Below are 15,142 nucleotides of genomic sequence, written 5' to 3'. Positions count from 1 at the left end.
TAAGTACACTGGGGATAACGGGGAAGATAGGCGACACCTGGAGGGGGGTGGAGACAAGCACAAAGACAGGTGAAACCGATCAGGGTGTGACAAGTGGTGGCATTCTAGTGGTACAACGTCTTTGAGTGATGCAATGTCTTTGAGTTTGAGAAGTACTTTATTATTACAAATCATTATTAGTTTGTTACTGTATTCACTTTTTGAGATTATGGTTGCACCCACATGATTGAGGAGAAAAAAAGTGATGTTTACTCACTTTTTGGGGCTCCCAATAAGGGATGTTCTAATATTGGTGATACAGCTACGATGCATCCACAAGACTGACATCGACAATTCCCCTACTTCACTACTACTCCTTTATCAAGCCAGTATCATTTTTCACATTCTAAAGTGCCACTTATAGTAACTTGTACTAACTTGTTCCATATGGCTCCTCTATTTCACGCTGGATATTACCTTAACGATCTGAATTTCATGGTTTTATTGTAATCCCCTGTAGCTTTTAATGTGTGTACACAGGTGACTCAGGTATTTCAGAATAACGGTGTGTGCGTGTGTAGGTAAGATGATCTAGGGGTAATGGATACAGGTGGAATGGACATAATACACCAGCTAACAGTTTTACAGGTCTCCTTATTACGTTCCTTGCTGTCTAGCTACTCGTCTTAAATACTCAGGGTGTAGTTCCTTTGTCTGAGAATCCACATCATTTCCGAATCATTGTATTGGCCTTTTGTTCTGTTCTATTGTATGCGAGAAGTGTGTGTGTGCGCGCGTGTGTGTATTCAGAAAAGTACAGGGCTCTAACTCCCCTAGCTCCACAATGAGATAGGGTGCAGGCCAGGCGGCAGGCTGTTAGCCAGCCTGCCAGCTTAGTGGAGTCTGCCACACTAGCACAGTTAGTGTAGTCAGCACAGCTGTCCCCATTGAGATCGTGTCTGTGCCTCAACCTAGGTTGGGCAAAACTAAACATGGCAGTGTTCGGTTTAGCAATCTCACTGGAATAAAGACCTCCTCCATTCCTGCAATTATTGAAAGAGATTGTGACACCTCACATCTCAAAATAGGGCTACTTAATGTTAGATCTCTCACTTCCAAGGCAGTTATAGTCAGTTAACTAATCACTGATCATAATCTTGATGTGATTGTCCTGACTGAAACATGGCTTAAACCTGATGAATTTACTGTGTTAAATGAGGCCTCACCTCCTGGTTACACTAGTGACCATATCCCCCGCGTGTTGTTAACATTTATGATAGCAAATTTCAATTTTCATCTTTTGAGCTTCTAGTCATGAAATCTATGCAGCCTACTCAATCACTTTTTATAGCTACTGTTTACAGGCCTCCTGGGCCATATACAGTGTTCCACACTGAGTTCCCTGAATTCCTATTGGACCTTGTAGTCATGGCAGATAAAATTCAAATTTTTGGTGACTTTAATATTCACATGGAAAAGTCCACAGACCCGCTCCAAAAAGCTTTCGGAGCCATCATCGACTCATAATCTGGACCTAGTTTTGTCCCGTGGAAAAAAAATGGTGGATCTTAATGTTTTTCCTCATAATCCTGGACTATCGGACAATCATTTTATTATGTTTGTAATCGCAACAAATAATCTGCTCAGACCCCAACCAAGGATAATCAAAAGTCGTGCTATAAATTCTCGGACAACCCAAAGATTCCTAGATGCCCTTCCAGACTCCCTCCACCTACCCAACGACGTCAGAGTACAAACATCAGTTAACCACCTAACTGAGGAACTCAATTTAACATTGCACAATACCCTAGATGTAGTCACACCCCTAAAAACAAAACACATTTGCCATAAGAATATAGCTCCCTGGTATACAGAAAATACCCAAGCTTCCAGAAAATTGGAACGGAAATGGCGCCACATCAAACTGGAAGTCTACCAACTAGCTTGGAAAGACAGTACCGGGCAGTATCGAAGAGCGCTCACTGCTGCACGATCATCCTATTTTTCCAACTTAATTGTGAAAAATAAGAACAATCCAAAATGTATTTTTGATACTGTCGCAAAGCTAACTAAAAAGCAGCATTCCCCAAGAGAGGATGGCTTTCACTTCAGCAGTGATAAGTTCATGAACTTCTTTGAGGATAAGATATCCTGATCATTAAAAAGCAAATTACGGACTCCTCTTTAAATCTACGTGTTCCTCCAAAGCTCAGTTGTCCTGAGTCTGTACAACTCTGCCAGGACCTAGGATCAAGGGAGACACTCAAGTATTGTAGTATTATATCTCTTGACACATTGATGAAAATAATCATGGCCTCTAAACCTTCAAGGTGCATACTGGACTCTATTCCAACTAAACTACTGAAAGAGCTGCTTCCTGTGCTTGGCCCTCCTATGTTGAACATAATAAACGGCTCTCTATCCACCGGATGTGTACCAAACTCACTAAAAGTGGCAGTAATAAAGCCTCTCTTGAAAAAGCCAAACCTTGACCCAGAAAATATAAAAAACTATTAGCCTTAATTGAATCTTCCATTCCTCTCAAGCATTTTAGAAAAAGCTGTTGCACAGCAACTCACTGCCTTCCTGAAGACAAACAATGTATACGAAACGCTTCAGTCTGGTTTTAGACCCCATCATAGCACTGAGACTGCACTTGTGAAGGCGGTAAATTACCTTTTAATGGCATCAGACCGAGGCTCTGCATCTGTCCTCGTGCTCCTAGACCTTAGTGCTGCTTTTGATGCCATAGGTTACCACATTCATTTGGAGAGATTGGAAACCCAAATTGGTCTACACGGACAAGTTCCGGCCTAGTTCTTATCTGTCGGAAAGATATCAGTCTGTCTCTGTGGATGGTTTGTCCTCTGACAAATCAACTGTATATTTCGGTGTTCCTCAAGGCTCCGTTTTAGGACCACTATTTTCACTATATACTGTATTTTACCTCTTGGTGATGTCATTTGGAAACATAATGTTAACTTTCACTGCTATGCGGATGACACACTGCTGTACATTTCGATGAAACATGGTGAAGCCCCAAAATTGCCCTCCCTGGAGGCCTATGTTTCAGACATAAGGAAGTGGATGGCGGCAAATGTTCTACTTCTAAACTCGGACAAAACAGAGATGCTTGTTCTAGGTCCCAAGAAACAAAGAGATCTTCCGTTGAATCTGACAATTAATCTTGATGGTTGTACAGTCATCTCAAATAAAACTGAAGAACCTCGGCGTTACTCTGGACCCTGATCTCTCTTTTGACAAACATATCAAGGCTGTTTCAACAACAGCTTTTTTTCCATCTACGTAACATTGCAAAAATCTGAAACTTTCTGTCCAAAAATGATGCAGAAAACTTAATTCATGCTTTTGTCACTTCTAGGTTAGACCACTGCAATGCTCTACTTTCCGGCTCCCCAGATAAAGCACTAAATAAACTTCAGTTAGTGCTAAACACGGCTGCTAGAAACATGACTAGAACCAATAATTGTGATCATATTACTCCAGTGCTAGCCTCTCTACACTGGCTTCCTGTTAAGGCAAGGGCTGATTTCAAGGTTTTACTGCTAAACTACAAAGTATGACATGGGCTTGCTCCTATCTATCTTTCCGATTTGGTCCTGCCGTACATACCTACACGTTCGCTACGGTCACAAGACACAGGCCTCCTAACTGTCCCTAGAATTTCTAAGCAAACAGCTGGAGGCATGGCCTTCTCCTATAGAGCTCAATTTTTATGGAATTGTCTGCCTACCCATGTGAGAGATGCAGACTCGGTCTTTAAGTCTTTATTGAAGACTTATCTCTCCAGTAGGTCCCATGATTGAGTGTAGTCTGGCCCAGGAGTGTGAAGGTGAACAGAAAGGCACTGGAGCAATGAACAGCCTTTGCTGTCTCTGCCTGGCCGGTTCCCCTCTCTCCACTGGGATTCTCTGCCTCTAACCCTATTACAGGGGCTGAGTCACTGGCTTACTGGTGCTCTTCCATGCCGTCCCTAGGAGGGATGCGTCACTTGAGTGGGTTGAGTCACTGACGTGATCTTCCTGTCCGGGTTGGCGCCGCCCTTCTCTTCCTAGGTTCTGGCCTTTCTAGGGAGTTTTTCCTAGTCATTGTGCTTCTACACCTGCACTGTTTGCTGTTTGGGGTTATAGGCTGGGTTTCTGTACAGCACTTTATGACATCAGCTGATGTAAGAAGGGTTTAATAAATACATTTGATTGATTGATTGAAGTATTCGGAAAGTATTCAGACCCCTTAACTTGTTACTTTACAGCCTTATTCATCAATCTACACACAATGCCCCACAACGATGCAAAAAATATATATTTAGTTTATATGAAAAAAACAGGAAATTTCTAATTTACTTAAGTGCTTTGTTGAAGCACCTTTGGCACCGATTACAGCGTCGAGTCTTCTTGGGTATGGTGCTACAAGCTTGGTACACCTGTATTTGGGGAGTTTCTCCCATTCTTCTCTGCAGATCCTCTCAAGCTCTGTCAGGTTTGATGGGGAGTGTCGCTGCTCAGCTATTTTCAGGTCTCTCCAGGGATGTTCGATCGGGTTCAAGTCCGGGCTCTGGCTGGGCCACTTAAGAACATTGCCTTTTGGCAAACTCCAAGCGGGCTGTCATGTGCATTTTTTCTGAGGAATGGCTTCGTTTTGGCCACTCTATAACAAATGTTTGATTGGTGGAGTGCAGCAACGATGGTTGTCATTCTGGAAGGTTCTCCCATCACCACGGAGGAAACTTCGGGATCTTGGTCACCTTCCTGACCAAGGCCTTCTCCCCCGATTGCTCAGTTTGGCGGGCGGCCAGCTCTAGGAAGAGTCTTGGTGGTTCCAAACTTCTTCCATTTAAGAATGATGGAGGCCACTTGGTCCTTGGGGACCTTCAACACAGCAAACATTCTTTAGTGCCCTTCCCCAGATCTGTGCCTCGACACAATCCTGTCTTGGAGCTCTATGGACAATTCCTTCGACCTAATGGCTTGGGTTTTGCTCTGACATGCACTGTCAACTGTGTGACCTTATGTAGACAGGTGTGTGCCTTTCCAAATCATGTCCAATCAATTACGTTTATCACAGGTTGACTCCAATCAAGTTGTAGAAACATAACAAGGATGATCAATGGAAACAGGATGCATCTGACAGCGTATAGGGAGGAGGTCAGAGACCTGGCCGTGTGGTGCCAGGACAACAACCTCTCCCTCAACGCGATCAAGACAAAGGAGATGATTGTGGACTACAGGAAAAAGAGCACTGAGCACTTCCCCATTCTCATCAACGGGGTTGCAGTGGAGCAGGTTGAGACCTTCAAGTTCCTTGGTGTCCACACCACCAACAAACTAACATGGTCCAAGCACACCAAGACAGTCGTGAAGAGGGCACGACAACACCTATTCCCCCTCAGGAGACTGAAAATATTTGGCTTGGGTCCTCAGATCCTCAAAAGGTTCATCACCTGCACCATTGAGAGCATCCTGACTGGTTGCATCACTGCCTGGTATGGCAACTGCTCGGCCTCTGACTGAAAGCCACTACAGAGGGTAATGCGAATGGCCCAGTACATCACTGGGGCCAAGCTTCCTGCCATCCAGGACCTCTATACCAGGCGGTGTCAGAAGAAGGCCCTAAAAATGATCAAAGACTCCAGCCACCCTAGTCATAGACTGTTCTCTCTGCTACCGCACGGCAAGCGGTACTGGAGCACCAAGTCTAGGTCCAAGAGGCTTCTAAACAGCTTCTACCCCCAAGCCATAAGACTCCTGAACATCTAATCAAATGGCTACCCAGACTATTTGCATTGCCCCCCCGCCCCCCTTACTCTGCTGCTACTCTCTGTTGTTATCATCTATGCATAGTCACTTTAATACCTCTACCTACATGTACATTTTACCTCAACTAGCCGGTGCCTCTGCACATTGACTCTGTACCGGTACCCCCCTGTATATAGTCTTACTTGTATATAGTCTTATTACTTGTTACTTTTATTTCTTATTCTTGTCTGTATTTTTTTTTATTGTATTTTTTAAAACTGCATTGTTGGTTAGGGGCTCGTAAGTAAGCATTTCACTGTAAGGTCTACACCTGTTGTATTCGGCGCATGTGACTAATACAATTTGATTTGATTTGAGCTAAATTTCAGGTGTCATAGCAAAGGGTCTGAATACTTGTGTAAATAAGGCATTTCTGGTTTTTATTTGTCGTAAATTTGCAAAAATATCAACAAACTTGTTTTTGCTTTGTCATTATCAAGTATTGTGTGTAGATTTCTGAGTATTTGTATTTATTTAATCAATTTTATAAGAAGGCTGTAACGTAACAACATTTTGGAAAAAATCAAGGGGTCTGAATACTTTCCGAAGACACTGTATGTGTGCTGTGGCCTGTGTGTATGATTGTTTGTCTATGAGTGGTCTACTCTCCACTTGCCTCTTTCTATGTGTCTGAAACGCTTTGTCTCTCCAGATGCAGTTGCTATTGGACACTGCACGCAGAGGCCCTGGTGGTCATGTTGGAGCCTTCACCCCCGCCTTCGCCCCCGCTCTTTCCCTCTCCAGCCTCCAGCTAGAGCCTGACCTTGGCGGGGCCTGATGGGGGGGGGGGGGGGGGGGGGGGGGGGGGGGGGGGGCGAGGGGGAGCTCCACATCAGCCCACTGAACCAACCTACTCAGCCAGTGCAGGTTTACTGATGCCTGGAAACACACACACACACACACACACACACACACACACACACACACACACACACACACACACACACACACACACACACACAACAGAAATACAGACACATGTGTACACATGGACAGGCACACGCAGAGAACAGACACACAGAACAGGCACACACACAGAATGCACTTGCACGCACACACAGCCCTTGGACCAGGGGAGCCCCCCCAAGCTAGCAGATGTCCTGTCTCTCTCTCTCTCGCTCTCTGTTTCTCTTTTCCCTCTCTTTTTTATTTTTTCACCTCTTGATTCCTCTATCTCTCACTGTTTTGTTCTTATCCCATTCTCTCTCTCTCTTTCTGCTCCGATGTCACTCACTTTTCCTCCTCTTCTCTTCCCCTCTCTGTATTTTTCTTTCTTTCTCTGCAGGTCTTTGCCTTGCCTCCCTTTCTCTCCCTTTTAACTTACTGAAAACAAATTACATTGTCAGAACATAAGTAGAAGATTGGTCAAATCACGTAGCATTCAGGTCTTGTGTTTTAATTGCAAGGACATTTCAAGTACGTCTTTCAATATTCCTTGGGAGAAATATTGAAGTGGTATGGACTAAAAGAAGGTATGTATGCATACACTGAGTGTACATAACATTAAGAACACCTGCTCTTTCCATGACATAGACTGACCAAGTGAATCCAAGTTAAAGCTATGATCCCTTATTGATGTCACTTGTTAAATCAACTTCAATCAGTGTAGATGACGGGGAGTAGACAGGCAATAGAAATATTTTTAAGCCTTGAGACAATTGAGACATGGATTGTGTACGTGTGTCATTCAGAGGGTGAACGGTGAACCCCTTGAACGGGGTATGGGAGTAGGCGCACTGGTTTGTTTCAAGAACTGCAACACTGCTGAGTTTTTCATGCTCAACAGTTTCCTGTGTGTACTGAATCAAGAATGGTCCACCACCCAAAGGACAGCAAGCCAACTTGACACAACTGTGGGAAGCATTGCAGTTAACATGGGCCAGCATCCCTGTGGAACGCTTGTGAAACCTTGTAGAGTCCATGCCCCAACGAATTGAGGCTGGTCTGAGGGCAAAAGGGGCAGGTGCAAATCAATATTAGGAAAGTGTCCTCAATGTTTTGTACACTCAGCGTATATGATTACTATAGGCAATAACAGATGTACATGCAGAAATAAATATACCTATACTTACACTCTAACAACTCACTAGGTAGAGCACTACCGTTCAAAAGTTTGGGGTCACTTAGAAATGTCCATGTTTTTGAAAGAAAAGCATATTTTTGTCCATTACAATAACATCAAATTGATCAGAAATACAGTGTAGACATTGTTAATGTTGTAAATGACTATTGTAGCTGGAAACGACAGATCGTTTATGGAATATCCACATAGGCGTACAGAGGTCCATTATCAGCAACCATCAGCACAGTTCCTCTGTCCAGTGTCTTGTGTTCTTTTGCCCATCTTTTATTTGTATTGGCCAGTCTGAGATATGGCTTTTTCTTTGCAACTCTGCCTTGAAGGCCAGCATGCCGGAGTTGCCTCTTCACTGTTGACGTTGAGACTGGTGTTTTACGGGTACTATTTAATAAAGCTGCCAGTTGAGGACTTGTGAGGCGAGGCGTCTGTTTCTCAAACTAGACACTCTAATGTACTTGTCCTCTTGCTCAGTTGTGCACCGGGGCCTCCCACTCCTCTTTGTATTCTGGTTAGAGCCAGTTTGCGCTGTTCTGTGAAGGGAATAGTACGCAGCGTTGTACGAGATCTTCAGTTTCTTGGCAATTCTCACATGGAATAGCCTCAATTTCTCAGAACAAGAATAGACTGACGAGTTTCAGTAGAAAGTTCTTTGTTTGTAGCCATTTTGAGCCTGTAATCGAACTCACAAATGCTGATGCTCCAGATACTCAACTTGTCTAAAGAAAGCCAGTTGAATTGCTTCTTTCATCAGAACAACAGTTTTCAGCTATGCTAACATAATTGCAAAAGCATTTTCTAATGATCAATTATCCTTTTAAAATGATAAACTTGGATTAGCTAACACAATGTGCCATTGGGACACATGAGTGATGGTTGTTGATAATGGGCCTCTGTACGCCTATGTAGATATTCCATTAAAAATCAGCTGTTTCCAGCTACAATAGTCATTTACAACATTAACAATGTCTACACTGTATTTCTGATCAATTTTATGTTTTTTTAAGGGACAAAAAAATGTGCTTTTCTTTCAAAAACAAGTACATTTCTAAATGACCCCAAACTTTTGAACGGTAGTGTACATCTGATAACCTGCCTAAAATATGTAATTATAGTCCCAATAGAGTTATAGACACAAACCTTGAATAAGGAACGACATAGGGATACACCCAGCATAGAGCCAGATGATTCACTCATCTTAGGCCTGGACCAATCAATGAGCCTCAAGTACTTAAATGTAATAGATCCACTGAGTAATAGGGTGATTATTTAGTTAAAATTCATCATATCTTTACACAAAACAATGCTGATAAATGTTGTAGCCTCACACAGTTTTGGTGAGCCTCAACCATGTGTAAAGTATATATTCTATTTCTCTTTAGTTGAAGCTGATCCTGTGGAATGATTCTTTATATGATGCAATGACCTCAAATTCTAACCAATGAAATATATTTCACATGAGCATTTAGGGGGATCAATATAGAGAATGATCTCTGGAGTGTAGAGAAGACCCGAGGAAGTCCCCTGAGTTAATTAAGGGATATGACTGGCCAGGGATGTGCTAATCATCTCACTCCATGCTGAGTGTATCTCTATGTGGTTACCTTCTTACGGCTGAGATCCCGTTAACGGGATCTATATGACAACAGCCAGTGAAAGTGCAGGGCGCCAAATTCAAAACAACAGAAATCTCATAATTAAAATTCCTCAGACATACAAGTATTTTACACCATTTTAAAGATACACTTCTTGTTAATCCCACCACAGTGTCCGATTTCAAATAGGCTTTTCGGCGAAAGCACCACAAACGATTATGTTAGGTCAGCACCTATTCACAGAAAAACAGCCATTTTTCAGGCCAAAGAGAGGAGTCACAAAAATCAGAAATAGAGATAGAATTAATCGCTAACCTTTGATGATCTTCATCAGATGACACTCATAGAACTTAATGTTACACAATACATGTATGTTTTGTTCGGTAAAGTTCATATTTATATAAAAAAATCTCAGTTTACTTTGGCGCGTTATGTTCAGTAATGTTTTGCCTCCAAAACATCTGGTGATTTTGCAGAGAGCCACATCAATTTACAGAAATACTCATAATAAACATTGATAAAAGATAGAAGTATAAACATGGAACTTTAGATACACTTCTCCTTAATGCAACTGCTGTGTCAGATTTCAAAAAAACTTTATTGGAAAAAGCACACCATGCAATAATCTGAGTACAGCGCTCAGAGCCCAAATAAGCCATAAAGATATCCGCCATTTTTTGGAGTCAACAGAAGTCAGAAATAGTATAATAAATATTCACTTACCTTTGATGATCTTCATCAGAATGCACTCCCAGGAATCGCAGGTTCACAATAAATGTTTGTTTTGTTCGATATAGTCCATCATTTAGGTCCAAATACCTTAATTTTGTTCGCGCGTTCAGTCCAGTAATCCACATTCATGACGCGCAGTTCAGACGAAAGTCAAACAATTCCATTACAGTTCGTAGAAACATGTCAAACGATGTATAGAATCAATCTTTAGGATGTTTTTAACATAAATCTTCAATAATCTTTCAACCGGAGAATTCCTTTGTCTTCAGAAATGCAATGGAAAGCAGGTCGCTCTCACGTGACCTCGCATGTTCAGCTCGTGCCAGACACCTGACTCAAAGATCTCTCCTTCCCTCATTCTTCATAGTAGAAGCATCAAACAAGGTTTTAAAGACTTGACATCTAGTGGAAGCCCCGCGGAAGTGCAAAATGACCAATATCCCACTGTATATCGGATAGGCAAACCTACAAACCTCAGATTTCCCACTTCCTGGTTGGATTTTTTCTCAGGTTTTTGCCCGCCATATGAGTTCTGTTATACTCACTGACATCATTCAAACAGTTCTAGAAACTTCAGAGTGTTTTACTAATAATATGCGTATCTTAGCCTCTGAGCCTCAGTAGCAGGCAGTTTACTCTGGGCACCTTTTCATCCAAGCTACTCAATACTGCCATCCAGCCATAAGAAGTTAATATCCTAATGGCTTTGGTGCAGGTCATGTTGTTCTTCATATTACCGTCTATGGTTAACAGAGGCTATATCAACATGTATTTGTCACATGCACAGGATACATAAGGTGTAAACGGTACAGTGAAATGGTTACTTTCATACTTGCAAATTAGCAATATTAAAAATAGAAAGTGTCAAGATAAAAAATATTTAAAATTATTAGATGATGCTTACCCAGACATACTTTGATGATGTCACGACTTCCGCCGAAGTCGGTCCCTCTCCTTGTTCGGGCGGCGACGTCACCGGCCTTCTAGCCATCGCCGATCCACTTTTCATTTTCCATTTGTTTTGTCTTTGTCTTACACACCTGGTTTCAATTCCCCAATTACTTGTTCATTATTTAACCCTCTGTTCCCGTTTGTTTGTGAGTGATTGTTTTTATGTAATACGGTCCGTTTATGTGGCCTCGCATATTTTGTATTGTATTTCTCTTTTTGAGTAAAATACGTTTATTTACTCATATCTGCTGTCCTGCGCCTGACTCCTCTACACCAGCTACACACAGACTACATTACAGATGGATCATGTGAAAGAAATGTTATAACCACCCCCAGCCACATCCAGCTAAGTGTATGGGTTACTATTGTCTAGACGTGTACACATGTTCATGAAATACAATAGATGGCCGTAATCACCCCAAGACACACCTGTCTAACTTGATGGGTCTTGTAATCATCTGGTGAAGTATAGTCTTTTGTTTAGACATGTAGAAGTAACCTAATGTTGCTATAAAGACAACCGAGAACTCGGACAAATACAAGTTTACGACACTTTGATATCTGTAACTTGCAGCTGTTTAGGCTATGTCTAGCACGAATTAGATTGAGCAATGAAGGCCCACTTGTGGTTTTCTTAAATTTTTTCATTTTTGATAGTATGGTACACATTACCATGGAAGGATTTAGAAGGGAAGAACTCCCTCAGACTTGTATTCCAGAGTCTGGGATCCGCACTATATTCAGCTGTTGCAACAGCTAATTTTTCAATGGCTGTCCGCTGGTCACAAACACAAAAGGCAGCTTAAACATCTTCAATTAAACCGTTACTGCGTTAAAGTACACATATACATTTGTGAATAACCACAATCCGTAAGGCTCAAATAGACAATGAGAGAGCATCAGTGTGATTCACATCAATGCGCTATGTAGATACTGTATCAATAATAAGTGATATCCATATCACCTGTAGGCTACACCAATGCTGTCGTCCTTACCTCCAAGTGTTAATTCCAGTTGAATAATCTTTGGATGCCGCCAGCAGTCGCACCATTGGAAGAAATACGTAGCTTGGCGTACAAAAGCCTATTCCTGCGATCAATCAAATCAAAACACTTGGTCAATGACTTGTGGTCAGACTCACTCAGACAGAACACATTTAAACTTGTGCCGAATGCCATTGAGAAAACAGAAAGATGTCAAATAATTTTTGCACAATTTTAAAGTAATTCTAGAAGTGTTCATCTAATCACAACATTTTTGCTGGTAACAACAGATCACAGTTGCAGATGTTTTTGTAATCAGTTAAATGTAATGGATCAAATCCCTTACTCCCCAACCCTGATTGGTACAGTAGATTTGATGTTGTAAACGAGGAAATACTTTATTTATATTATATGGAATGCTTGTGAAATAGACTAATCGCCCTTAGTCTGGTCATAAAGGACTAAATTGATCCGATGATAATACCAACCAGAAGGCGAACATATCTTGAAAGACTGGTTGCAAGCATCACTAAGGTAACACCGACATCATCTTTTAGGGGGCAGTAATGAGGTGACCAATAATGGCTGCAATTGAGTTTGGCTGTGCGGTTGAATTTAGTACTTATTGATGGTTTAATGAGACATCAACTGGTGATAATCTAGTGCCATCGATGGTCGCAATAGGGTCTGAAAGGTTTGGCCTAGAAAACTACTATGACCCCTTTATGGAAAGATTAGACTCTCATAAACACTATAGTTTTCTCCGTTTGTTTTGCTTTACGACCACCACATGTGTCTTTGGACTCGTCTGAAGTTGGTAAAGCCGATCTGCCAACTTATGTCTGTAGCGTCCAATGGCAGTCAATTAGTTGTTTAAAACCTGAAAAATAAGAGACATTTTGGTTAATTGCTAAGCACTACTAGTCACTTATTCATCTTCATGTAATATCTAATCATTAGGTGTAGTCATTACTCTTGTCACCGTCTCCATGTATTTGAAGTGTTGTTGTAGGATACATTTATCCAAGCAGCCCATGCAGCAGTAAATGCCTGTAATTATAACCCATTACAATTAACACGACTCACAGAAAGCATCCTACCGTCCCCTCTCCCTCCGTCTGTCACCTCCTTCTATCCATCCCTTGACATCTCTCCTTGCAACTCTATCCATCCATCTATAAATCTCTTCCCTCTTTCAATCCATCCAGCGTTTCCCTCCATCCAGCCTCATCCTTTCATCCATCCCCCATCCCTCCTTTTCAGCCATTATTCCCCTACTTCCATTCGCTGTATCCATCCATTCCCTCTATTCATGTGGAGATCATTATTCCGTGACGAAGAGAGTGTTAAGTGAAAAGACCAGATATCTACAGTAAAACAGGGGGGATATTAAATACGGAGCAGGTGGGCCAAGCTCACTACACTACTACATTACAATCATCTCTCTCTCTCACTACAGTGTATAATAATCTGTGTGTGTGTGTGTGCAAGTGTATTTGTGAATCAGTGTGTGTGTATGAGTGTGTCTGTGTGTCTATGTTTGTGTCTGTGTGCGTGTTTGTGAATCATCAGGGTAGTCTGTGATCCTATAGTGCTAGCTAGCTCCAGGGTCTATCAGCCATGCAAATGAGCCCTGGTTCCTTTACCTTAATTAACAGTCCCAGGGGACAGTGTGGTGAATAACATGAGCTCTCCTCTCCTCCGCTCTCCACTTTCCAGTCTCCAGTGACAGGCATTGCAGAGCACAACACAACACAATGTTTCATTAAGACTGACAATTGTGGGGAGAAAACAGAGATGGGTATGTGGTGGTGGTTTTTGATATTGGGTACCGATATGCAGGGATGTGTATCAGCGGATGGGCCAAATAACATTATGAGCATCAGAAAAATAATAAAAAATAAATAAAAATACAAGGAAATACAATGATGTGTATTGGGTTACTTACTCCTGCAAATTTTCACAAAAATATAATCAGTATCCTACAACTACCTGTTATTGGTAGCTCAGGAGCTTAATTTCTACTTTGATTAATGAATTTTATTCCACATTTCCTGCAATATATCTCTTTTTGAATTTTGCCTATTCTCTTTTCCTTTTGAATGGGGTAGGAGGTCTCCAGTGTTCTTCCCCAACCACGAGAGAGAGAGAGAGAGAGAGAGAGAGAGAGAGAGAGAGAGAGAGAGAGAGAGAGAGAGAGAGAGAGAGAGAGAGAGAGAGAGAGAGAGAGAGAGAGAGAGAGAGAGAGAGAGAGAGAGAGAGAGAGAGAGAGAGAGAGAGAGAGAGAGAGAGAGAGAGAGAGAGAGAGAGAGAGACAAATAAACCAAAATAAAAGCAAAGTCTTCTCATGCTTTGCTGATAAAAACAAAGCTTTGACTCAATTTGTTATCAGGGTCTGCTATATAAATTTATGAAAGCACCAGAACAGTCTGCAGCACCTGGTCTCACCCTACTAAAATCTGAAGTCAAATGTCTACTGTTTGCTGATGATCTGGTGCTTCTGTCCCCAACCAAGGTAGGCATATAGCAGCACCTATATCTTCTGCACAGATTCTGTCAGACCTGGGCCCTGACAGTGAAACTGTAACGAGCATTACCGAAGGTGGCTCCCCATCCTGTTCGAGTGGCGCTCGGCGGTCGTCGTCGCCGGTCTACTAGCTGCCACCGATCCCTTTTTCCCTTTTCGTTTGGTTTTGTCTAATTGTTTTCACCTGTTCATTGTTTGGTTGTTAGGGTGGTGCTATTTAAGTTCGTTTAGCCCGCTTCTGTTTGTGCGGGCTTGTCTTTCTGTTTTTGTATGAGGTTGTTCGTATTATTGGGGTTTTCCACTGTCTGGATTTATTTTTCCCAGTGTGTACTGTATTCGAGTGGATTTTACGCCAATGTTTTGACGTTACCAGTTGTACTTCTGGTTGGACATTAAAGTGTGGTTTTTTCCCCCATATCTTTGCTCTCTGCGCCTGACTCCTCACACATTTTCCTCATCGATCGTAACAGAAGCCCGCACCT

This window comes from Salvelinus namaycush, chromosome 13, assembly GCF_016432855.1.
Source record: "Salvelinus namaycush isolate Seneca chromosome 13, SaNama_1.0, whole genome shotgun sequence".
Lineage (NCBI taxonomy): Eukaryota > Metazoa > Chordata > Actinopteri > Salmoniformes > Salmonidae > Salvelinus > Salvelinus namaycush.
This window is presented reverse-complemented; position numbering follows the sequence as displayed.